Consider the following 25,597-nt stretch of genomic DNA (forward strand, 5'->3'; position numbering starts at 1 on the left):
TATTTTTCTGTTATTTTTTATGTACTTTGATATACATATATGTACGTAGATACAGAACCATCGTTCTAAAATCGAAACAGGTGGACAAACAGAAATTTAACGAAGATGGGAGAGAGGGAGGCTATGTTATTAACATGAAAGCCATTTTGTAAGCTGCGATATATCAAAGAGATACAACACTACACGAGAAAAGGATTGGTTCTTTCCATCTGAGGGTAACTTCATTCATTCTCGAGTTATGACTGATGTCACTTTCTTAAAGGTGACATGAAAGCTGATGACGTTAAAATAATCAGATGACAATGATATTGTTCTGATAACAGGAAAGAGGAGAATCCGTGTTATCAGATTTCAAACAGCGTGAACAAGACAGAGATCGCCCGTTACTCGCTGTGCGGTGTGCGGGCTTACAAACAACTACGCACCCTCCGATTCAACGTTGAAAGTTTTGGCTGGTTTCGTTGTCTAGGGGTTGGGACACGTAGTTGACGCATTATAGGCCAAATACTGCTGAGTCTACAGTATACGATACGAATACACACATTAATCGATCGGTCGAAGTTCCTATCACTCGGCAATCGCGAATTTTGAACGTAACATAGACGTTTATAAATGAAAGATTGCAATTAAATAAAATCAGCAGGTACTATCTTAACGACTTTAAATGATGAGTACAATAGAAGTACTTCTGAGAATTGGTATATTTCTGCAAAACACTTATTGTGTCGATGGTCCGGCAATTAAATAAAATATAAGTTGAATAACAGGGAAACAATAGATTCCTACTGCACGTAATTAGCTATGAACAGCAACATAGCTCGCGAGATATTCACTTCTAAACGCACACTACGTCTTCACTGTAGAATCCAAGGAAATCTCACACGTGCACAAGTCGGCACTCTGAAGTATTTCTATCTGCCGCGACCACGCCAAACCGCTCCACTCTCCAAGTCCTTCCCGCGACTGTGCGTCCGTCGCGCCGTCGCGCCGTCGCGTCCAGCACTTCTCGTGTCCTGTGCGACTGTCCCTCGCGCCGCACTCTCCCGAACTACCCCGTGTCCTCTCCGGAAACTCGCTTCCATCCAGTCTCCGCATTCACGAGCGCTGTGATTGGCTAGAGCGCTCGTGCCTTGTCTTCATGCCAACGCACAGTCACAAACATATTGAAACACATTCGAAATACTGGATTTACATTTAAATGACTTGCAATTAAATAAATATTCCTACGGCTGGGCGATAAACACGCTCTAATATACATTATTAAATACATAAACAATTAAATAAACATATATCAAAAGAAAAGAAGCAAAAGGTAGGCCAGGAGCCTAATGTCTCTGTGCTTTCTAAAACACAGTAAATAATTAACCAATTTCTTCATGAATAGTATGTATCGCATATAAACTAAGACATAGATGAATAAATATATTTATAAGCATGCGGCTACCGTTTCATCGTGGAAGAGTGGAGTACTTATGGCCTGAGGCGATCGATAGTAATCGGCCACTTCGACCTCCAATAACTCATGTACTATTCAAGATGCCTGTAATTCATACGAATTTAGGTTTACACTAATAGCTTCTAAAGACACATGGGGCGACGAAATCGGATGAAGCGTTTGGATCTTGTAAATTCGTTGCTGGGTGTTACTTACATAATTTACCGTCAGATTCTAAACTTTAAACTAATAGAGATATTGAAAATCTTATTACACCATCAGAATCGTCGTGCAAATAATAGTAATGTACACTCTTTGACATAAAACTTGACCGGCGGCCGGCCGCTTCAGAGGCTAAGTCCGCGCCGATCGCGACACGGGACAAAAAAACTGGCCAACTCGCTAATTCTCTAAGTCCGGTTATCTGCACAATCTGGCAACACTGTAGACTGCGGCACTTCCTGGAGGAAAACTTGTCCCATGATAGAGGAACTCTAGGCTGATTACGCCTGTGGTCTAGCGGTAGCGTGCGTTGTTTCTGTTCATAATGGCAGTGGATCGAGAGCAGCTGACATAAAAAATTTTTATAGCCTCTTCTGTCTGAATGCTGAAGACGTGAATGTAATGGTATCGCAGATTCAATCTATTTCGCTTTGTGACACACCGATATCAAAATTTTATCCAGTAACGATTTTGCGGCAGATTTCCTGCAGACTGTCCTCCTCTGGACGCCGTATGCGGCGAAGCTCCGGGATCCATTTGCTGGCTACTGGCAGCGGCCGTGGCGACAGCAGCGGCGCTGCACTCCCCGTTCTTTATCGAAAGCGCCTGCTACCGCTCATCGCTTTTGATGATTTAAAACGCTTTATTATTAAATGTTGCTCCACAGAAAATTTCTACAATTTCCATTCACGCTCAAAAGCAACGGAGACAGACGCCCTGACTAGTAGGCGGGTATTATATTACATTAATCGGCAAGAGCTGAGTATGGTCCGAAATTAATTTTATAGACTGGGACGAAATTAAACCACCTCACTACATTCGATGAATTTATAAATGCTTCATACCTCGTTTCTTTTCCTTTCAAACTCAATTATTTGTGCAACTTTTGGTCAATGTTTGGATGTTTTCGTCAAGCCAGAGTGAGCGTCTGTGGTGTAAAGTGTGTTACAGTTCTTGTTTCATTCCTTATGGTAAGTCTATGCGATAAACTGTGTGAATACCTTGCAATGCATGCTCTGTAGCAGTGCAGGAACACTGCACATTTGGAGTTCCATGTATGGGTTCATGAAGTATTTATTGTTGATCGGAAGTGATAGTTAAGGTCATCAGATTTAAACCAGAAAAATTTGTCGTTTTGAAGGTTTCAGAGAACGGAAAGGAATTGCTAACGCCGGTGTTAGAAAACGTCTACAGTTAAATGCTATTGCAAAAATTTAGAAGAAGGGAACTATATTAATGAACATGTGCACTTCATAAACAACCTTCTGACATGTTAGACCTATATGACGAACAAAGCTCAAATTTATATCGTTGACAGTCGGTTTGAATCTTTTCAGGGTCTATTTTACAGTGAAGCACCTTGGAATTTGCAAAGCAGAAATCCATGATATTAACTTAATTTACTAAGTCGAAATCGGACGAAGATTGATGTTTAAAGGCATTCTTCAGATTTCGCATAAGAAATTTTTACTAGCACTTTGCAACTCCATTAATTAAAATGGAAAATAAAAGGTTGTAGTCAGCGGCTTCTACCGTGATTCGAACTGCTGTCTTATAGTACAAGCACGGCAACGCACAAGGGAACCTCTGAGCTAACGACACACTGGCGGCCAGAGGCGAAATATAGTCACTGCGATGTTGCCTGAGCCTCAAAACGCAACCTTAAACACACGAACAGAGGAGGTGTAGATTACTGTTTTAACGTCCCGTCGACAACGATGTCATTAGAGACGGAGCACAAGCTCGGATTAGGGAAGGATGGGGAAGGAAATCGGCCGTGCCCTTCCTAAGGAACCATCCCGGCATTTGCCTGAAGCGATTTAGGGAAATCATTGAAAACCTAAATCAGGATGGCCGGGCGCGGGATTGCACCGTCGTCCTCCCGAATGCACACACAAACAGGTGTTACTTATGTGAAGAACGCCGTTCTTGGAGTCCTGAAATTAAATATACTTTCTAATTGTGTCATCTTGCAGTGGATTATATCGTACGAGTCTTCGATGTGGAAAACGAATGTCAAGTGAATTTAGCGAGGTAACGCCGACCTACACCCGGAAGTAAATGCACTATCAGAGTGTTGACAAATACTTGCTAGGACGCTGCCATTTCTAGGCTCTCTGACGAGGCAGCTCTTCAGCGAAATGCTTGCCGTGATTCTCCGATACGGTTCTTCAGAGTGAAGACGCGCGCGCACGTTTGGTTTTTATGCGGCGTTCTCCCCTGATGGTTTCTGACGTCGCCTTGTGGGCTATGTATACATATGAGACATTCAATTATCATTAATCCAGAATGATACAAGTTTCAGCTTCCGGCGTGGAAGAAGGCTGTTGACGCCGACATTATATCATTTCAACGTAGGGAAAGCAAAACGGATCATTCAATGTTTCTCATTCAACATAAAGCATGTGAGATAATTTTCCGTAACGTTCATAATCATCTAAAAATACAAACGAAGTAAAAATACACCGGAAGCTTATTCGAATTGAATATGCTTTGCACCTCGATGTCGAATTTGTCCACTTGCAATCTTTTGCAGCACACACATAGAATGTCATGATTACCACGAGAATAAAGAAATATGTTGGTAAGGATGGAAGCAAGAAGAGACGCAGTCAACAAATATTCTATTCCTCATGGCATTCATTTCATTTGACACGTAAGAAGAGGTAAAGCTGGAATTTACTTTCGTTAACACGAAAGATATGCCGCACATATTGATAACGAGGAAGTCTGCGTCTTCATACGTTTCCTCCTTGAAATCTGTATGCTCTATTATATACTAAGTAGCCCGATCATTGTTTCAGTAATGTTACCCTCTTGTTTGACCCCGTAACGATGAACAGATTCCAAATGCATGTCTCCCTTCCTGGGTTGTTTTTTGTGTTTTATTGCTTGGAATTCCTGAAGCAGACCACTGTGCCTTCCCCCCTCGTTGGTTAGGTCTCAAAACTAAACCGCTTTGTATCCAATGGCATAATTTATTCAGACAGCATCAGCATAAGACTATCAAACAAAGCCTTCCATTTACAGTTGCAGCACTCTAACCAGCACTGACCAAAGTGTAATCCACGGTCATGGTCCTAAATTACCAGCTGTCTGCTACTGTGGCAAAGTCCGTACTACACTTTCGATTCCGCAGCACCATTTTATCTGGTAACACTGTGTAGTTGCACAGTTGTGCTACCAGGTCTGTCCTCACACTGTCAACTTTATGTATCTTACTTCTCCTGTAGCGTAGATCACGAGGAGCCGAAGTAAATGAGTGTATTCTGCATGACGTAACATTCAGTATTCCCTTCTTTCATAGCCACTCTTCATGTGCATCGATACCAAATAGTAATGCGAAAACTCTTGCGAGTGAGAGAATGACAATAACAATCGTAACAAGAACAAGCAAATAATGAATTATGTTTATTCCAACGCAGAACGAGAATGGCTTTAAATATAAAAATCTGTATCTATATCTATATCCATATCTATTGATCTTTGAGTTGGCACAATGCAAATATATTCTTAGCATTTAGTTACTGAATTTAGTTCTGGATGTTTGCAGAGAAAAGGAAAAGTCGGTACTTCTCGCTAGTGTAATATAATGTGAACCAGCAACTACCCTTTCCTTAGAACACGACTCAAGCAGGTCCTCAAGTAGGTAGCAAGGCACTGCTGCATTCTGTTCCCTGACATTGCTCTGATGACGGTTAATGCAGATAGTTCCGATTATGAAATACAAAACGTATTGCAGGTTGGTTCCTAGGATAGTAACATTAAATTTGCGTTGTAGACGGCACATGAACGTGACGACTATCCATATTACTCATCAATATAAAAAGACAATATTTTGGGAATTTAGCAGGATTACTCAAAATGAATTCTGAAATTGGGTGACTGACTGCACAGGTGCTAAACGTCGTCAAGAGTATACGATGTCCTAATCGCATTAGGAATATGAAGATCGTCTTCGACAGCTCGCAACTTTCACATTGCTATCTCCACCCTACTCCAGACAGCCCTCGGTGGAGTTGCACTACGTTGCCGATGTTATGGAAGGCCTTCAAACCGACAACAGACCACATATTGAAAAATACAAGCGAATTCTCTTGCAGCGTAAGCTTATTGTAACTAATCTAAAAATTATTGGAGAGGAACATTGTCCTATTCAAAAAAAGTAAAATGTTACACACTGTTGACGTCAAACGGACATTATCTATGTCCTGTCTTGTGTCCTACTCATCTATAATATCAAGTGTACTATGAAAATGATTATATATAATGGATGATAGGGTAATGCATTGATACCAGATGGCGGGGGCCGGCCGGTGTGGCCGTGCGGTTCTAGGCGCTTCAGTCTGGAACCGCGTGACCGCTACGGTCGCAGGTTCGAATCCTGCCTCGGGCATGGATGTGAGTGATGTCCTTAGGTTAGTTAGGTCTAAGTAGTTCTAAGGTCTAGGGGACTGATGACCTTAGAAGTTAAGTCCCATAGTGCTCAGAGCCATTTGAACCATTTGAACTATTTAACACAAAATGACATTAAAAATTAAAGTTATTCACGAGCAGCTAGTTGAGAATATGTATGAACATTAAATGACACGACGAACTGAAATAATATGACGAAGAGTTCAGCGCTCACTGGGAATAGAGCCCCACACATATCGTTGTTGACTACACACAAAGAGACGTCAGCTACCGAATTTTTCTCCACCAGCTGCTCAGAATAGCATCTTGAACTTACAGTCATCTCGCAAATAGTTCTGTGTCTCACTGGGAGTTAAAAACGTCAGATATCGTTAGTGTTGACAACGAATGAAAATACATTAAAAATCAAAATTATTATCCACCAGCAGATAGGTGTTCTCATGATAGAGCTTGATAATACATAATTAAATCTTTAGTGACGGGCCAGGATTCGATCCCATTCACGCGTAATATGTGAAGGTGTTGAGGAATCTGCAGTTTTGAACAAACAACAAATTGTAGCCGAGCTGTATTGCCACGAAGGGATCAAATTCCGCGTTAAGGGCGGTCTGAGTTGCATTCCCAGTTTGGAACCAATTTTATCGACATACAGAAGCTCAAATAAAAGATGGAATAAGTGTCCTGTGACCATACATAGCGTTTGTGTCGTCACTTGAAATAAATAACTAGTATAAGAAAGGTTACTGGTGATAGAGTTTCTACATGTCGCCACTCCAGACTTTATTGAGGTTCAACCTACCGTCTACTTGGTAAAGAAGGAATATCATCTTTAATGTGAATTTTCAGACCACGCAGCCATTATATCTCCTTCACTTGGTGTAGCCAGGAGAGAATGGAATCTGTCTCTCCCTATCTAAAATCATTGACGGAAGTGGGAATCGAACCCAGACCATAGGTATAACAACCTACCATCCGTCCAACAGACCGCGAAATCCTCTTCTCTGCGAGTCATTTTTCTATCGTAACGCAGTTGCGCCACACTGGATGAGAATTCTGACACACAGGCTCCCTGTAGTAATTTGCAGCATGTTCAGTAAATTCATTTACTTGGTTGACCGAATCACCATGAACTAGCTGCCTCGGCTACCCAGTGCATACATTCGACTATTTTGTAATCACAGAAATAAAATCACGGAACTGCCACCTACACACAACTGCCAACAGTGTAGGATGCAGAAGTTTAAATAGGAAGTGTTCCTTTCCACTTGAGCTATTCTATTGCGCTATCTGTTACTAGAAAACGTCGTTCAGTCCAAAAGAAAATCTGTAACTGTTTGTCTCTCAGAAGTCAAGACCTGGCCATATGCATAATCTCACAGTGCTGTGGAATCCAAAAGTTCTGGAGGAATAGTTGCCGAGCTCTGGAGCTGCTGTAGCTACGTGTCAGCTTGTAGCATAGATAAGATGTCGCGAGTTCGAATACATTCAGTGCTACATTTTTTAAAACGCAATTCTGCTCTCTGCTGAAGGTATCAATCTAATGGAACTTTGAACATAATTCCCTTCACTTCTCAACCCAAAGTAGTCGCATGTGGAAAAAGGGCTAACTACTGTGACATTTTGTTCTATTCAGGTTTAATAGACAGCAGGCAGCAGATGCATCTCGAAGATGTGCAGGGAGAGCGCATCGTGCCATAATATGTCAGAAAAGTATTTTCTACATTAGCCGTCGTGTGGTAGTGATATTTTATTCTTCTTCAAACTTTGTTTGACAGCTTTAACTCAGAACAAGTTTTCTACATGCATGTAATCAATAAACTGCATGTGCATTGTCAGACTGTCATAGGTAACATCAGAGAATTCGCATATATCGTTGATGATTAATTTCTCTCTCGTGTTTACTATTGTTTTAACAACACTAAAGGAAACCTTACGAAAATTGTGCACTGTATTATAAGAAATGAAATAAAACTAACCATGATAACCTTACGACGAAAGTATCTGTACACAAGCATGCCTCTATCGACACGAATTAGTAAAATACTACTCACTTAGATTTTGATTGGGTCTGTGTTTAATTGGTATGCTGTGTCATACTCAAGAGGTATGCAAATGTGGCATTTCATAAATATAGTTACGTATTCCTAGAAATCCAAAATTCGCTTGGCAGCAGCGGAAAGAGGCCTTACCTGTTGTGCAGCATTGTAAGTTTTTCAACATTGCACTATGAGCTGAAAGCATTTTCTTGCGATTTCCTTATTGATGTTTGATCTGACTGCTTGTAGCTCTTTCACAGAAGGGATAAAAACGTTAGAGTCAGTGAGACTGGAACTGCGAACCGCAACAGACGCTTTTTCACAGGTCAGCACGTTACCACAGAGCTGGCGAGGAGGTATGGGTCTTAGCTTCCTATTACGAGGGCAATAGTAACTAAAACTCGTAAACCGCTATTTGAAGGTCGAGATTAGTTGCGGTTTCCACCTGCAACGACTTTCCTGGGCTGAAAACCGAAAATTTTCAATCTTTTGTTACCCTTCAAGCGATAATAGCTCAGATTATTCAATGGAAATGACAGGTAAAATCAAGTGAACTTTGAGGCTTAATTCCGTGCACACCAGGAAGTAACTCGTCGATCACAGAGTTGCCAAACATACGTTGCCTTGTTGCCAAATCTCAGTTACAGTACTAGCAGGAAGAAGACGAACCGATGTGATCCTACAGCGGTCTGGGAAGTGACCATAGCTGGTGTCTCCAAGTCGCGGCTGCTACGGCCTGGAATACGTAATGCGTCTGATTCGCTTTCTGTAACTAGGTTTAGGGACTGGAGCGTAGTTACTAATAATGCTCAGAACTGACTGCAAACTGAGCATCATAAATCAGTAACTCTCATTGTTGTTTTTATATTTCTTTCGTAAGTGTACTCAAATCTAAGAAAGTCATTCACAGGCGTTTTCGTGCCTCGCCGATAGTCGAGCACAACACACAAATAAAAATAAAAAAGAATGTGTGTGTGTGTGTGTTTGTGAGAGAGAGAGAGAGAGAGAGATAAATAAAAAGCAATGAGAGAGAGTGTAAAAAATTGTTGTAAAGAAATTGAATCATGGTATTTAAAGAAATCTTTCATTAAAATGACACGTTCCACATCATTACGAAATGTCGTATTCATGATCTATGGAACAAGAGTTAATCTAATGTAATCTAATCTAATCTAATCACATCATATTGATGATTAGCCATGAAGAGTCATGAATTACCGAAATTTTGGCCAATACCAGTAACCAAATCTAAACTTGAAAATAAAAGACGACAATTTTTGTAATAAACCGTGACTCCTATCAAGACCCTTTCGTCCCTGTTATCTAACCACGAAAGATGTCTGATATACCTCCATTCTGAAGTAACAATGTGTGCATGCATTTAAAGATGAAGTGCATGATGTGAAGTTCTGTGACGGAGATACGAACCAACACGTAATCCGATTGTTAACTAAGAAAAATCAAATGTTACGCATCGGTTTTTCTTACGAGCCGCTAGGTGTCTGAATGTAAAATAAGGATACAAACTTTTGTGCCTAAGCGACAATCGATCTGCACACCTACCGTGCATCCACGAATATAGCTTAAGTATCAGTTGCTTACTCATGAACAGTAAGATGTGTGCGTGTTTGACCAGAAATAACGACACCTGTTGCGATTGTTGGAAACACATGAACAGACATTGAAATTGCGCGTTAATTTTCACTAGCAGGTGGGTGTGCACTTGATAAAGCTAGAAATCAAATTATGAATATTTTTGTACTGGATCAGGTTTCAGACCCACATACTTACCTTTGGAGGAGACCTAGAGAAGAGTGCAGTCTTGGGAAAAGGAACGAAATGACTGAACTATACTGTTCCGAGAGATTCAGATCTTCGAAAGAGGAGATACGAATTCGAATCACAGTCCAGCACCAAATTTTTAAACGTCTCTAGTTCAATCAAGTACAAGTAAAATAAGAGCCCTGTCCCTTTAAATGGCTATCGGTTCATCAAATAAAATAAAATTTTCTAATGTAAGTAAGCTTACTGGCGACTGTATTTCTGTTTACCATGACTTCCGCTGTGTCATTTCCCAACGTAAACCGGCTCTGCCCAGTTGGTAATGAAGGAACGTGATGTTTAATGCGGATTCTGGATTATAACGTCTTTCTCTTGAGGTTACCAGAGGTAAAATAAATCTGTTTGTGCCTCTTAAAAGTAAATGCCTGAACCCACGCATTGCACCTGTGATAGCTCGTTCCACCATACCATTGTGGCCACATTACCCAGCCCCAAGAATGTGCTGTAACGAATGATGTGCTTAGCTTACAAAATTAGTCACGGTGGAAAAAATGCGAGTCTATTAAATGGTCAAGTAGAAGCAAGCTTCTGACGCAGAGATTATGCTATTCTCATGTCAGCAGGATGTAAAGACTCTTCTAGGCATCATAGGCTGGATGTGAAGCCATTTTGATTTTTCACAAATTCAGCAAATTTCTTAGTTCGAGAAAATCCACTGTGAAGTGTGAAGTTGCCGGATAATTCGATTATTACTGTTATTATTACTATCATTTTATTCATACCGCTGCTGGAACACGACCGTAGTCTTCAGGTAAACCACGAGACCAGCTAATATGACGTCTGGCGACCGAAAGCACTTATCGACAAAATTTTTATCGCCCCTTTCCTCTCGGTGCTGAAGCTATGAGTGTAATTCAAGCGAATCTACAATATCATATTAGCTGGTCTCGCGTTTTACCTCAAGACTACGGTCGTAGTCAAGAGTAATGTACTAAGACTGGAGTCAAGACTTCCTCTGGGAAGTGCCGCAGTCCACATGTTGCTAGATCGAGCATATTGCCAGACATAGAATTCTGCGAGGAGCACGACTGTATTGTCCACCTTGCGTGAACGACTCGGCGGTCAATTTTTTGGTCTGAGACTGTATCTACAACACATATTGCACGCTGAAGACCCAGAAGAATTTTAAAAAAAAGTAGTTTATGAGAGCAACGTTAACCATAGCGTTCGAAGTATTCATAGTATTGTATACGTGTGTGTAAACGCCTTCCAATGACCACTCAAGAAAGACAAGGATACACAGTCTAGCTCCAATATTATAAATACGCCTCAGTTTGTGGATGAACTCAGACTTAGGTTGATAATAATTGTGAAAATTTAGCAGCACTGTACCCATTGGTGTTAAACTCGTTTTCAACCAATGATTCCCACAGCTACAGGGATACTACTTGTGATACCTCTTAGACAAAATACTTAAGCAGTGTTATCAGACGAAAAGATCAACCTGACACAAACTGTGGGAAGTTTGTTTTACAACCTTTGTACCTGGATATTCAGCTTTTTCCTATTTGAGATATCTGTGAACGTTGCTGCTTAAGACGATTTAAGCAGAAACTAAATTCCCTCAGCTTCGACAATGTTTAAAGAAATCGTCTTATTGGCACTAAATCGTGGTTTGTGAATTGTTTACCGGCCGTACTCTGCCGTATTTTGCCGGTTGGAAGGCCAAAGCTTACTGACAAATTTCACACAGAAATTACTGTTACAGTGTACTTATGGAGCCAAATGAGTGAATTGCGTATTTTCCGGTGAGAAAGAGCACTGGCAAACAGTCTTCGCTACATTAGGTAATTTCAACTGGTGTCACTCTGAGCTAGAATTTATGGTCAGCGACTAAGTACAAGGTCAACGTTTCGGATGCGAGTTTTGCGACTGTGAAATACTTTCCTACTTATAGAAGCGAATATTACATTTGAACTAATATTGCGAAAATTTTGTACTTGGACAGCTTAGAATGAAAATACTTCTGTTTATTTCAAAGGGAAACAATAGATTTTCTAAAACACTGTCTGTCATACACAACTTGAAACAGGTCATGTCGACCAAATCATGTGGAAGAACTAACAGCAACGTATATCGGAAGGCAGTAAGATCTCTTGCCTTTTGGTTTGTCAGTACTCGATAGCCATTTCTAGGCGAAAGTAAATGAAGAAAGGCAGTGCGTTTTTGTTACCAAGTAACGTATTCGTCAATTACTTTAGTTTTAAAGTAATCTACGAGTAATTGCTGGTGTTTGATATTAACATGAAAAGGATTCCGTAGACAGGGAAAGAACCTGTTCTTGGGAAACTACATCTATAGTGACCAAAAGGCATTAAATGATGTTCAAACACTTGTGTTACAGCAGCGGTATGAATAAAATGATATTAATAATAACAGTAATAATCGAATTATCCGGCAACTTCACACTTCACAGTGGATTTTCTCGACTTAAGAAATTTGCTGAATTTGTGAAAAATCAAAATGGCTTCACATCCAGCCTATGATGCCTAGAAGAGTCTTTACATCCTGCTGACGTGAGAATAGCATAATCTCTGCGTCAGAAGCTTGCTTCTACTTGACCATTTAATAGACTCGCATTTTTTCCACCGTGACTAATTTTGTAAGCTAAGCACATCATTCGTTACAGCACATTCTTGGGGCTGGGTAATGTGGCCACAATGGTATGGTGGAACGAGCTATCACAGGTGCAATGCGTGGGTTCAGGCATTTACTTTTAAGAGGCACAAACAGATTTATTTTACCTCTGGTAACCTCAAGAGAAAGACGTTATAATCCAGAATCCGCATTAAACATCACGTTCCTTCATTACCAACTGGGCAGAGCCGGTTTACGTTGGGAAATGACACAGCGGAAGTCATGGTAAACAGAAATACAGTCGCCAGTAAGCTTACTTACATTAGAAAATTTTATTTTATTTGATGAACCGATAGCCATTTAAAGGGACAGGGCTCTTATTTTACTTGTACTTGATTGAACTAGAGACGTTTAAAAATTTGGTGCTGGACTGTGATTCGAATTCGTATCTCCTCTTTCGAGGATCTGAATCTCTCGGAACAGTATAGTTCAGTCATTTCGTTCCTTTTCCCAAGACTGCACTCTTCTCTAGGTCTCCTCCAAAGGTAAGTATGTGGGTCTGAAACCTGATCCAGTACAAAAATATTCATAATTTGATTTCTAGCTTTATCAAGTGCACACCCACCTGCTAGTGAAAATTAACGCGCAATTTCAATGTCTGTTCATGTGTTTCCAACAATCGCAACAGGTGTCGTTATTTCTGGTCAAACACGCACACATCTTACTGTTCATGAGTAAGCAACTGATACTTAAGCTATATTCGTGGATGCACGGTAGGTGTGCAGTTCGATTGTCGCTTAGGCACAAAAGTTTGTATCCTTATTTTACATTCAGACACCTAGCGGCTCGTAAGAAAAACCGATGCGTAACATTTGATTTTTCTTAGTTAACAATCGGATTACGTGTTGGGTTCGTATCTCCGTCACAGAACTTCACATCATGCACTTCATCTTTAAATGCATGCACACTTTGTTACTTCAGAATGGAGGTATATCAGACATCTTTCGTGGTTAGATAACAGGGACGAAAGGGTCTTGATAGGAGTCACGGTTTATTACAAAAATTGTCGTCTTTTATTTTCAAGTTTAGATTTGGTTACTGGTATTGGCCAAAATTTCGGTAATTCATGACTCTTCATGGCTAATCATCAATATGATGTGATTAGATTAGATTAGATTACATTAGATTAACTCTTGTTCCATAGATCATGAATACAACATTTCGTAATGATGTGGAACGTGTCATTTTAATGAAAGATTTCTTTAAATACCATGATTCAATTTCTTTACAACAATTTTTTACACTCTCTCTCATTGCTTTTTATTTATCTCTCTCTCTCTCTCTCTCTCTCTCACAAACACACACACACACACACATTCTTTTTTATTTTTATTTGTGTGTTGTGCTCGACTATCGGCGAGGCACGAAAACGCCTGTGAATGACTTTCTTAGATTTGAGTACACTTACGAAAGAAATATAAAAACAACAATGAGAGTTACTGATTTATGATGCTCAGTTTGCAGTCAGTTCTGAGCATTATTAGTAACTACGCTCCAGTCCCTAAACCTAGTTACAGAAAGCGAATCAGACGCATTACGTATTCCAGGCCGTAGCAGCCGCGACTTGGAGACACCAGCTATGGTCACTTCCCAGACCGCTGTAGGATCACATCGGTTCGTCTTCTTCCTGCTAGTACTGTAACTGAGATTTGGCAACAAGGCAACGTATGTTTGGCAACTCTGTGATCGACGAGTTACTTCCTGGTGTGCACGGAATTAAGCCTCAAAGTTCACTTGATTTTACCTGTCATTTCCATTGAATAATCTGAGCTATTATCGCTTGAAGGGTAACAAAAGATTGAAAATTTTCGGTTTTCAGCCCAGGAAAGTCGTTGCAGGTGGAAACCGCAACTAATCTCGACCTTCAAATAGCGGTTTACGAGTTTTAGTTACTATTGCCCTCGTAATAGGAAGCTAAGACCCATACCTCCTCGCCAGCTCTGTGGTAACGTGCTGACCTGTGAAAAAGCGTCTGTTGCGGTTCGCAGTTCCAGTCTCACTGACTCTAACGTTTTTATCCCTTCTGTGAAAGAGCTACAAGCAGTCAGATCAAACATCAATAAGGAAATCGCAAGAAAATGCTTTCAGCTCATAGTGCAATGTTGAAAAACTTACAATGCTGCACAACAGGTAAGGCCTCTTTCCGCTGCTGCCAAGCGAATTTTGGATTTCTAGGAATACGTAACTATATTTATGAAATGCCACATTTGCATACCTCTTGAGTATGACACAGCATACCAATTAAACACAGACCCAATCAAAATCTAAGTGAGTAGTATTTTACTAATTCGTGTCGATAGAGGCATGCTTGTGTACAGATACTTTCGTCGTAAGGTTATCATGGTTAGTTTTATTTCATTTCTTATAATACAGTGCACAATTTTCGTAAGGTTTCCTTTAGTGTTGTTAAAACAATAGTAAACACGAGAGAGAAATTAATCATCAACGATATATGCGAATTCTCTGATGTTACCTATGACAGTCTGACAATGCACATGCAGTTTATTGATTACATGCATGTAGAAAACTTGTTCTGAGTTAAAGCTGTCAAACAAAGTTTGAAGAAGAATAAAATATCACTACCACACGACGGCTAATGTAGAAAATACTTTTCTGACATATTATGGCACGATGCGCTCTCCCTGCACATCTTCGAGATGCATCTGCTGCCTGCTGTCTATTAAACCTGAATAGAACAAAATGTCACAGTAGTTAGCCCTTTTTCCACATGCGACTACTTTGGGTTGAGAAGTGAAGGGAATTATGTTCAAAGTTCCATTAGATTGATACCTTCAGCAGAGAGCAGAATTGCGTTTTAAAAAATGTAGCACTGAATGTATTCGAACTCGCGACATCTTATCTGTGCTACAAGCTGACACGTAGCTACAGCAGCTCCAGAGCTCGGCAACTATTCCTCCAGAACTTTTGGATTCCACAGCACTGTGAGATTATGCATATGGCCAGGTCTTGACTTCTGAGAGACAAACAGTTACAGATTTTCTTTTGGACTGAACGACGTTTTCTAGTAACAGATAGCGCAATAGAATAGCTCAAGTGGAAAGGAACACTTCCTATTTAAACTTCTGCATCCTACACTGTTGGCAGTTGTGTGTAGGTGGCAGTTCCGTGATTTTATTTCTGTGATTACAAAATAGTCGAATGTATGCACTGGGTAGCCGAGGCAGCTAGTTCATGGTGATTCGGTCAACCAAGTAAATGAATTTACTGAACATGCTGCAAATTACTACAGGGAGCCTGTGTGTCAGAATTCTCATCCAGTGTGGCGCAACTGCGTTACGATAGAAAAATGACTCGCAGAGAAGAGGATTTCGCGGTCTGTTGGACGGATGGTAGGTTGTTATACCTATGGTCTGGGTTCGATTCCCACTTCCGTCAATGATTTTAGATAGGGAGAGACAGATTCCATTCTCTCCTGGCTACACCAAGTGAAGGAGATATAATGGCTGCGTGGTCTGAAAATTCACATTAAAGATGATATTCCTTCTTTACCAAGTAGACGGTAGGTTGAACCTCAATAAAGTCTGGAGTGGCGACATGTAGAAACTCTATCACCAGTAACCTTTCTTATACTAGTTATTTATTTCAAGTGACGACACAAACGCTATGTATGGTCACAGGACACTTATTCCATCTTTTATTTGAGCTTCTGTATGTCGATAAAATTGGTTCCAAACTGGGAATGCAACTCAGACCGCCCTTAACGCGGAATTTGATCCCTTCGTGGCAATACAGCTCGGCTACAATTTGTTGTTTGTTCAAAACTGCAGATTCCTCAACACCTTCACATATTACGCGTGAATGGGATCGAATCCTGGCCCGTCACTAAAGATTTAATTATGTATTATCAAGCTCTATCATGAGAACACCTATCTGCTGGTGGATAATAATTTTGATTTTTAATGTATTTTCATTCGTTGTCAACACTAACGATATCTGACGTTTTTAACTCCCAGTGAGACACAGAACTATTTGCGAGATGACTGTAAGTTCAAGATGCTATTCTGAGCAGCTGGTGGAGAAAAATTCGGTAGCTGACGTCTCTTTGTGTGTAGTCAACAACGATATGTGTGGGGCTCTATTCCCAGTGAGCGCTGAACTCTTCGTCATATTATTTCAGTTCGTCGTGTCATTTAATGTTCATACATATTCTCAACTAGCTGCTCGTGAATAACTTTAATTTTTAATGTCATTTTGTGTTAAATAGTTCAAATGGTTCAAATGGCTCTGAGCACTATGGGACTTAACTTCTAAGGTCATCAGTCCCCTAGACCTTAGAACTACTTAGACCTAACTAACCTAAGGACATCACTCACATCCATGCCCGAGGCAGGATTCGAACCTGCGACCGTAGCGGTCACGCGGTTCCAGACTGAAGCGCCTAGAACCGCACGGCCACACCGGCCGGCCCCCGCCATCTGGTATCAATGCATTACCCTATCATCCATTATATATAATCATTTTCATAGTACACTTGATATTATAGATGAGTAGGACACAAGACAGGACATAGATAATGTCCGTTTGACGTCAACAGTGTGTAACATTTTACTTTTTTTGAATAGGACAATGTTCCTCTCCAATAATTTTTAGATTAGTTACAATAAGCTTACGCTGCAAGAGAATTCGCTTGTATTTTTCAATATGTGGTCTGTTGTCGGTTTGAAGGCCTTCCATAACATCGGCAACGTAGTGCAACTCCACCGAGGGCTGTCTGGAGTAGGGTGGAGATAGCAATGTGAAAGTTGCGAGCTGTCGAAGACGATCTTCATATTCCTAATGCGATTAGGACATCGTATACTCTTGACGACGTTTAGCACCTGTGCAGTCAGTCACCCAATTTCAGAATTCATTTTGAGTAATCCTGCTAAATTCCCAAAATATTGTCTTTTTATATTGATGAGTAATATGGATAGTCGTCACGTTCATGTGCCGTCTACAACGCAAATTTAATGTTACTATCCTAGGAACCAACCTGCAATACGTTTTGTATTTCATAATCGGAACTATCTGCATTAACCGTCATCAGAGCAATGTCAGGGAACAGAATGCAGCAGTGCCTTGCTACCTACTTGAGGACCTGCTTGAGTCGTGTTCTAAGGAAAGGGTAGTTGCTGGTTCACATTATATTACACTAGCGAGAAGTACCGACTTTTCCTTTTCTCTGCAAACATCCAGAACTAAATTCAGTAACTAAATGCTAAGAATATATTTGCATTGTGCCAACTCAAAGATCAATAGATATGGATATAGATATAGATACAGATTTTTATATTTAAAGCCATTCTCGTTCTGCGTTGGAATAAACATAATTCATTATTTGCTTGTTCTTGTTACGATTGTTATTGTCATTCTCTCACTCGCAAGAGTTTTCGCATTACTATTTGGTATCGATGCACATGAAGAGTGGCTATGAAAGAAGGGAATACTGAATGTTACGTCATGCAGAATACACTCATTTACTTCGGCTCCTCGTGATCTACGCTACAGGAGAAGTAAGATACATAAAGTTGACAGTGTGAGGACAGACCTGGTAGCACAACTGTGCAACTACACAGTGTTACCAGATAAAATGGTGCTGCGGAATCGAAAGTGTAGTACGGACTTTGCCACAGTAGCAGACAGCTGGTAATTTAGGACCATGACCGTGGATTACACTTTGGTCAGTGCTGGTTAGAGTGCTGCAACTGTAAATGGAAGGCTTTGTTTGATAGTCTTATGCTGATGCTGTCTGAATAAATTATGCCATTGGATACAAAGCGGTTTAGTTTTGAGACCTAACCAACGAGGGGGGAAGGCACAGTGGTCTGCTTCAGGAATTCCAAGCAATAAAACACAAAAACAACCCAGGAAGGGAGACATGCATTTGGAATCTGTTCATCGTTACGGGGTCAAACAAGAGGGTAACATTACTGAAACAATGATCGGGCTACTTAGTATATAATAGAGCATACAGATTTCAAGGAGGAAACGTATGAAGACGCAGACTTCCTCGTTATCAATATGTGCGGCATATCTTTCGTGTTAACGAAAGTAAATTCCAGCTTTACCTCTTCTTACGTGTCAAATGAAATGAATGCCATGAGGAATAGAATATTTGTTGACTGCGTCTCTTCTTGCTTCCATCCTTACCAACATATTTCTTCATTCTCGTGGTAATCATGACATTCTATGTGTGTGCTGCAAAAGATTGCAAGTGGACAAATTCGACATCGAGGTGCAAAGCATATTCAATTCGAATAAGCTTCCGGTGTATTTTTACTTCGTTTGTATTTTTAGATGATTATGAACGTTACGGAAAATTATCTCACATGCTTTATGTTGAATGAGAAACATTGAATGATCCGTTTTGCTTTCCCTACGTTGAAATGATATAATGTCGGCGTCAACAGCCTTCTTCCACGCCGGAAGCTGAAACTTGTATCATTCTGGATTAATGATAATTGAATGTCTCATATGTATACATAGCCCACAAGGCGACGTCAGAAACCATCAGGGGAGAACGCCGCATAAAAACCAAACGTGCGCGCGCGTCTTCACTCTGAAGAACCGTATCGGAGAATCACGGCAAGCATTTCGCTGAAGAGCTGCCTCGTCAGAGAGCCTAGAAATGGCAGCGTCCTAGCAAGTATTTGTCAACACTCTGATAGTGCATTTACTTCCGGGTGTAGGTCGGCGTTACCTCGCTAAATTCACTTGACATTCGTTTTCCACATCGAAGACTCGTACGATATAATCCACTGCAAGATGACACAATTAGAAAGTATATTTAATTTCAGGACTCCAAGAACGGCGTTCTTCACATAAGTAACACCTGTTTGTGTGTGCATTCGGGAGGACGACGGTGCAATCCCGCGCCCGGCCATCCTGATTTAGGTTTTCAATGATTTCCCTAAATCGCTTCAGGCAAATGCCGGGATGGTTCCTTAGGAAGGGCACGGCCGATTTCCTTCCCCATCCTTCCCTAATCCGAGCTTGTGCTCCGTCTCTAATGACATCGTTGTCGACGGGACGTTAAAACAGTAATCTACACCTCCTCTGTTCGTGTGTTTAAGGTTGCGTTTTGAGGCTCAGGCAACATCGCAGTGACTATATTTCGCCTCTGGCCGCCAGTGTGTCGTTAGCTCAGAGGTTCCCTTGTGCGTTGCCGTGCTTGTACTATAAGACAGCAGTTCGAATCACGGTAGAAGCCGCTGACTACAACCTTTTATTTTCCATTTTAATTAATGGAGTTGCAAAGTGCTAGTAAAAATTTCTTATGCGAAATCTGAAGAATGCCTTTAAACATCAATCTTCGTCCGATTTCGACTTAGTAAATTAAGTTAATATCATGGATTTCTGCTTTGCAAATTCCAAGGTGCTTCACTGTAAAATAGACCCTGAAAAGATTCAAACCGACTGTCAACGATATAAATTTGAGCTTTGTTCGTCATATAGGTCTAACATGTCAGAAGGTTGTTTATGAAGTGCACATGTTCATTAATATAGTTCCCTTCTTCTAAATTTTTGCAATAGCATTTAACTGTAGACGTTTTCTAACACCGGCGTTAGCAATTCCTTTCCGTTCTCTGAAACCTTCAAAACGACAAATTTTTCTGGTTTAAATCTGATGACCTTAACTATCACTTCCGATCAACAATAAATACTTCATGAACCCATACATGGAACTCCAAATGTGCAGTGTTCCTGCACTGCTACAGAGCATGCATTGCAAGGTATTCACACAGTTTATCGCATAGACTTACCATAAGGAATGAAACAAGAACTGTAACACACTTTACACCACAGACGCTCACTCTGGCTTGACGAAAACATCCAAACATTGACCAAAAGTTGCACAAATAATTGAGTTTGAAAGGAAAAGAAACGAGGTATGAAGCATTTATAAATTCATCGAATGTAGTGAGGTGGTTTAATTTCGTCCCAGTCTATAAAATTAATTTCGGACCATACTCAGCTCTTGCCGATTAATGTAATATAATACCCGCCTACTAGTCAGGGCGTCTGTCTCCGTTGCTTTTGAGCGTGAATGGAAATTGTAGAAATTTTCTGTGGAGCAACATTTAATAATAAAGCGTTTTAAATCATCAAAAGCGATGAGCGGTAGCAGGCGCTTTCGATAAAGAACGGGGAGTGCAGCGCCGCTGCTGTCGCCACGGCCGCTGCCAGTAGCCAGCAAATGGATCCCGGAGCTTTGCCGCATACGGCGTCCAGAGGAGGACAGTCTGCAGGAAATCTGCCGCAAAATCGTTACTGGATAAAATTTTGATATCGGTGTGTCACAAAGCGAAATAGATTGAATCTGCGCTACAATTACATTCACGTCTTCAGCATTCAGACAGAAGAGGCTATAAAAATATTTTATGCCAGCTGCTCTCGATCCACTGACATTATGAACAGAAACAACACACGCTACCGCTAGACCACAGGCGTAATCAGCCTACAGCTTCTCTATCATGGGACAAGTTTTCCTCCAGGAAGTGCCGCAGTCTACAGTGTTGCCAGATTGTGCAGATAACCGGACTTAGAGAATTAGCGAGTTGGCCAGTTTTTTTGTCCCGTGTCGCGATCGGCGCGGACTTAGCCTCTGAAGCGGCCGGCCGCCGGTCAAGTTTTATGTCAAAGAGTGTACATGTTTCTTTTTGAGGTATCATGATTCATCTGGCTGCTATTAATTTCTAAACGAACAGTGGAATGTCTGCCAGTAAGGTTTCACAAACTCCGCCATCTTTGACACTCACGACGTGTCTCTTTCATTGACAGAAATCACCATCCTCGTCACAGCGGAATTCCCAGCCACGCGGCTGGACCATGTTCTCTCCGGCTAACGTTTGCCACCACGTGTTTGCTGCCGGGCCCCGGATTTGACGAGCATCCTGTGCGGCCGCCCCAATTCCGAACATATAATATTTCCAGGGCGCCACAACTCGACCGTTACCTCACAGGTGGTTAAAAGGCTAGCGAAATTCCGTGAAATTGACTGTGACGCAACGAAGACTGGACGATCAAAAACCGTTGGGGACCAGGCAACGTCAACCGCTGTTCTAAAATCCATTAGTAAGATTTTAGAGCGCAGTACCCGCCCCACAAGGGAGTAAACTGCCATCAGGTGTATATCAATAATGAAAATTGTGGCCACATAAAAATCATAGATTTAAGAAGCACCTCACCGAGGACTCTCCAGATAGTAGGGTTCAGTTTGCAGAATGAGTGACACGCAACCTGGACGAAATCCTTCGTTTCCCCTTTTACGTACTGTTGGGCTCTTCTTCATTCAGCGTACACTATCAGGATCCTGGTATCTGCATTTTGTTCAGAACGAGGGAACTGCTGGTGATAACACACGAAGGCTATAGGAAGGTTTTTTTTGTTATGGTTTTATGGCGCAGAACTGCTATAGTCATAGGCCCCATTCTGTGGCTTAGTGAAGGGTAAAAAACCAAATTTCAAGTGAGCAGTAATGGGAGCGAAACTCAAGAAGGAGGGAAACTAAATACGGAAGAAAATCTTAGGAAACTGCTATTGAAGGTGGATTGTTTTCCCCGGAAAAGAGCTTCAAATGACCTACGTCATCTCACTGACACTGATAAACTCAGGGACGCGATCGGCTGAGCGCGTGTCATCTGCTAAAAGGGAAGATATATCAGGCGACAGCTGTAAACTGGCTCGTAGCGGATTAAAATATGGGCACTGAAGTAAAAGGTGTCTCACCGTCCACGGTTGAAAGTAGAGCCCTATCCGGAGACTAGTTAAAATTACCTCCTCTCGACGACGAGGACGAGAGGAAGAGGTCCAAGCACAGGGAGGAGGTTTGACGTCCCGTAATTTATTATCAGGAACTGCAGACCTATGTGTGTGCCATAAAAGAGGAATACGTCGACATAAAACGCTCTGTAGATCGGAAAAGAGAACCATGCGAACAGCGGGCCGAGGGAGAGAGTGCAGCCTTTGCCACTGTATCGGCTGCCCCATTTCCGTGGTTGCCAACATGCCCTGGGAGCCAGAGAAATGCCACAGAGACGCCTCCCATCTATAAGAAGTGGCTGCCACGACGGATCATTCAGTGTTTCATCGTTACTGATTACTTTACGTTACTGATTACTTTGATGCGACCCGCCACGAATTCTTCTCCTGCACTAACCTTTTCATATCAATCTAGTACTTGGACCCTACGTAATAAAGTATTAGCTGTATGTATTCCAAACTCTGTCTTCCCCTACAGTTTTTACCCTCTGCAATTGCCTCTAGTACCTGGAGGTTTCCCCTGATGACTTAACACATATTCTGTCTCTTCTTCTTGTCAATGTTTTCCATGTGGTGCTGTCCTCGCCCATTCTAAGGAGAATCTCTTGATTCCTTATCCCAACAGTCCCCCTTCTTTTTTTCAGTATTCTTCTGTAGCACTACATTTCAAATGCTCCGATTCTCTTCTTTTCCGGCTTTACCACGGTCCACGTCTCACTACCATTCAATGCTCTACTGCAAACGTACCTTCCTCAAATTAAAATCTATTGTATGCTTGATACTAGTGGACTTCTCTCGACCAGGAACGCCCTTTTTGTCACTGCTAGCCTACTTTTTATGTCCTCATTGCTCCTTCCGTCATGCGTTATTTTGCTGCCTAGGTAGGAGCATTCCTTCATCTACTTCGTGACCACCAATTTTAGTGTATAGTTTCTCGCTATACTGATTTCTACTGTTTCTCATTACTTTTTTCTCCCTCCAGTTTACCCTCAGCTCACATTCTGTAAACATTAGACTGTTCATTCCATTCAACAGATCCTGTAATTGGTCTTTGACTCAGGACAGCAATGTCATCAGCGATCTTATCACTGACATCCTTTCACCCTGAATTTTAATCCCTCCCTTGAAACTTACTTTTATTTTCCTTATTGCTTATAGTATGTATAGTCTGAGCAGTAATGGCGAAAGGCTGCACCCCGCTTTTTAAGCACAGCCCTTCGTTTTTGGCAATTCCGTCTTACTGTTCCCTTGATTCTTTTGCATATTGTATATTACCCACCTTTCCCTACAGTCTGCCCCTATTTTTCTTAAAACTTCAAACGTCTTACACCATTTTGCAATGCCGGACGCGTTTTTTTGGATCGACACTTGCTATGAGCGTATCTTGTTTTTTTCTTCAGTCTTGCTTCCATTAACAAACGCAAAGTCAGGACGGCCTCTCTGGTGCCTTTACCTTTCCTAAAGCCAAATTATTCTTGTCGCCAGCTTGCATGCTTGAGATGTTAATGATGCGATAATTTTTGAACCTATCAGGCCTTGCCGTCTACGGAATTGAGTGAACAATGTTTTCAAAATGGCTCTGAGCACTATGGGACTTAACATCTGAGGTCATCAGTCCCCTAGAACTTAGAACTACTCAAACCTAGATAACCTAAGGACATCACACACATCCATGCCCGAGGCAGGATTCGAACCTGCGACTGTAGCGGTCGCGAACAATGTTTTTCTGAACGTCTGTTGTTACGTATCCGTTCTCATAGATTCTACACAAACCTGTGTAGTCCTGTGGTTGCCATTTTCCCAAATGCTTTTACAAATTCCGATGAAATGTTATCCATCGCTTCTGCTTTATTTGATCTTTCTACATCTACATGGATACTCTAAAAATCACATTTAAGTGCCTGGTAGAGGGTTCATCGAACCACCTTCACAATTCTCTATTGTTCCAATCTCGTACAGCGCGCGGAAAGAACGAACACCTATATCTTCCCCTACAGCTCTGATTTCCCTTATTTTATCACTGTGATCGTTTCTCCCTACGTAGGTCAGTGTCAACAAAATATTTTCGCATTCGGAGGAGAAAGTTGGTGACTGAAATTTCGTGAGAAGATTCCTCCGCAAAGAAAAACGCCTTTGTTTTAATGATGTCCATCCCAAATCCTGTATCATTTCAGTGACACTCTTTCCCCTATTTCGCGATAATACAAAAAGTGCTGCCCTACTTTGAACTTTTTCGATGTACTCCGTAAATGCTATCTTATAAGGATCCTACACAACGCAGCAATATTCTAAAAGAGGACGAACAGGCGAAGTATAGGTAGTCTCTTCATTAGATATGCTAGATTTTCTAAGTGTTCTGCCAATAAAACGTAGTCTTTGGTTTGCAATCCCCACAACATTTTATATGTGTTCTTTCCAATTTAAATTGTTCATAATGGTAATTCCTAGGTATTCAGTTAAATTTACAGCCCTTAGATTTGAGTGCTTTATCGTGTAGCTGAAATTCAACGGATTCCTTTTAGCACTCATATGGATGATGCACACTTTTCGTTATTTGGGGTTAACTGCCAATTTTCGCACCATACAGATGTCTTTACTAAATCGTTTTGCCATTTGTTTTGATCAAAAATCAAATGGTTCAAATGGCTCTGAGCACTATGTGACTTAACAGTTGAGGTCATCAGTCCCCTAGAATTTAGAACTGCTTAAACGTAACTAACCTAAGGACATCACACACATCCATGCCCGAGCCACGATTCGAACCTGCGACCGTAGCGGTCGCGCGGTTCCAGACTGAAGCGCCTAGAACCGCTGGGCCACACCGGCCGTCCTGTTTCGATCTTTTGATTATTAGTCGATAAACAACAGCGTCATCTGCAAATTACCTAAGAGGGCTGATCAGATGGTCTCCCAAATCGTTTATACAAATAAGGAACAGCAAAGAGCCTGTAGCACTACCTTTATCTGGTACCGCGCGCCGCGGAATTTGAATCGGCTCCAGACGTCATGGACGTCGAAGACTCATAGAGGTCTCTGCACCATCGCGCCGTAAGCTGTGGCGGCGCGCGCCTCCTGGCCCTCTTTTAGTGTGAGGGCGCCACAGTGGAACAAGTGGTTCCAGCGTCCAATAGCGACGCCCCCGATAGCGTACTTAAGCGCCGGCCTCTCGCTCAGCCAGTACGACCTCATCCCCTTCCCCCACTTTCTCCTTTTCCTTGAACACATCCGCACACTATATATTGTCCGC

The 25,597-nt window shown here is 41.4% G+C and overlaps 1 protein-coding gene across 1 annotated transcript in view; it reads right to left on the minus strand.

Annotated features, from left to right (window-relative positions):
* The window catches only part of LOC126246576 (uncharacterized), a 600,905-nt gene that overhangs the window by 107,250 nt on the left and 468,058 nt on the right, over positions 1-25,597 (minus strand). The gene's annotated exons all lie outside the window — the stretch shown is intronic.

Source organism: Schistocerca nitens, chromosome 1 (assembly GCF_023898315.1).
Source record: "Schistocerca nitens isolate TAMUIC-IGC-003100 chromosome 1, iqSchNite1.1, whole genome shotgun sequence".
Taxonomy (NCBI): Eukaryota; Metazoa; Arthropoda; class Insecta; order Orthoptera; family Acrididae; genus Schistocerca; species Schistocerca nitens.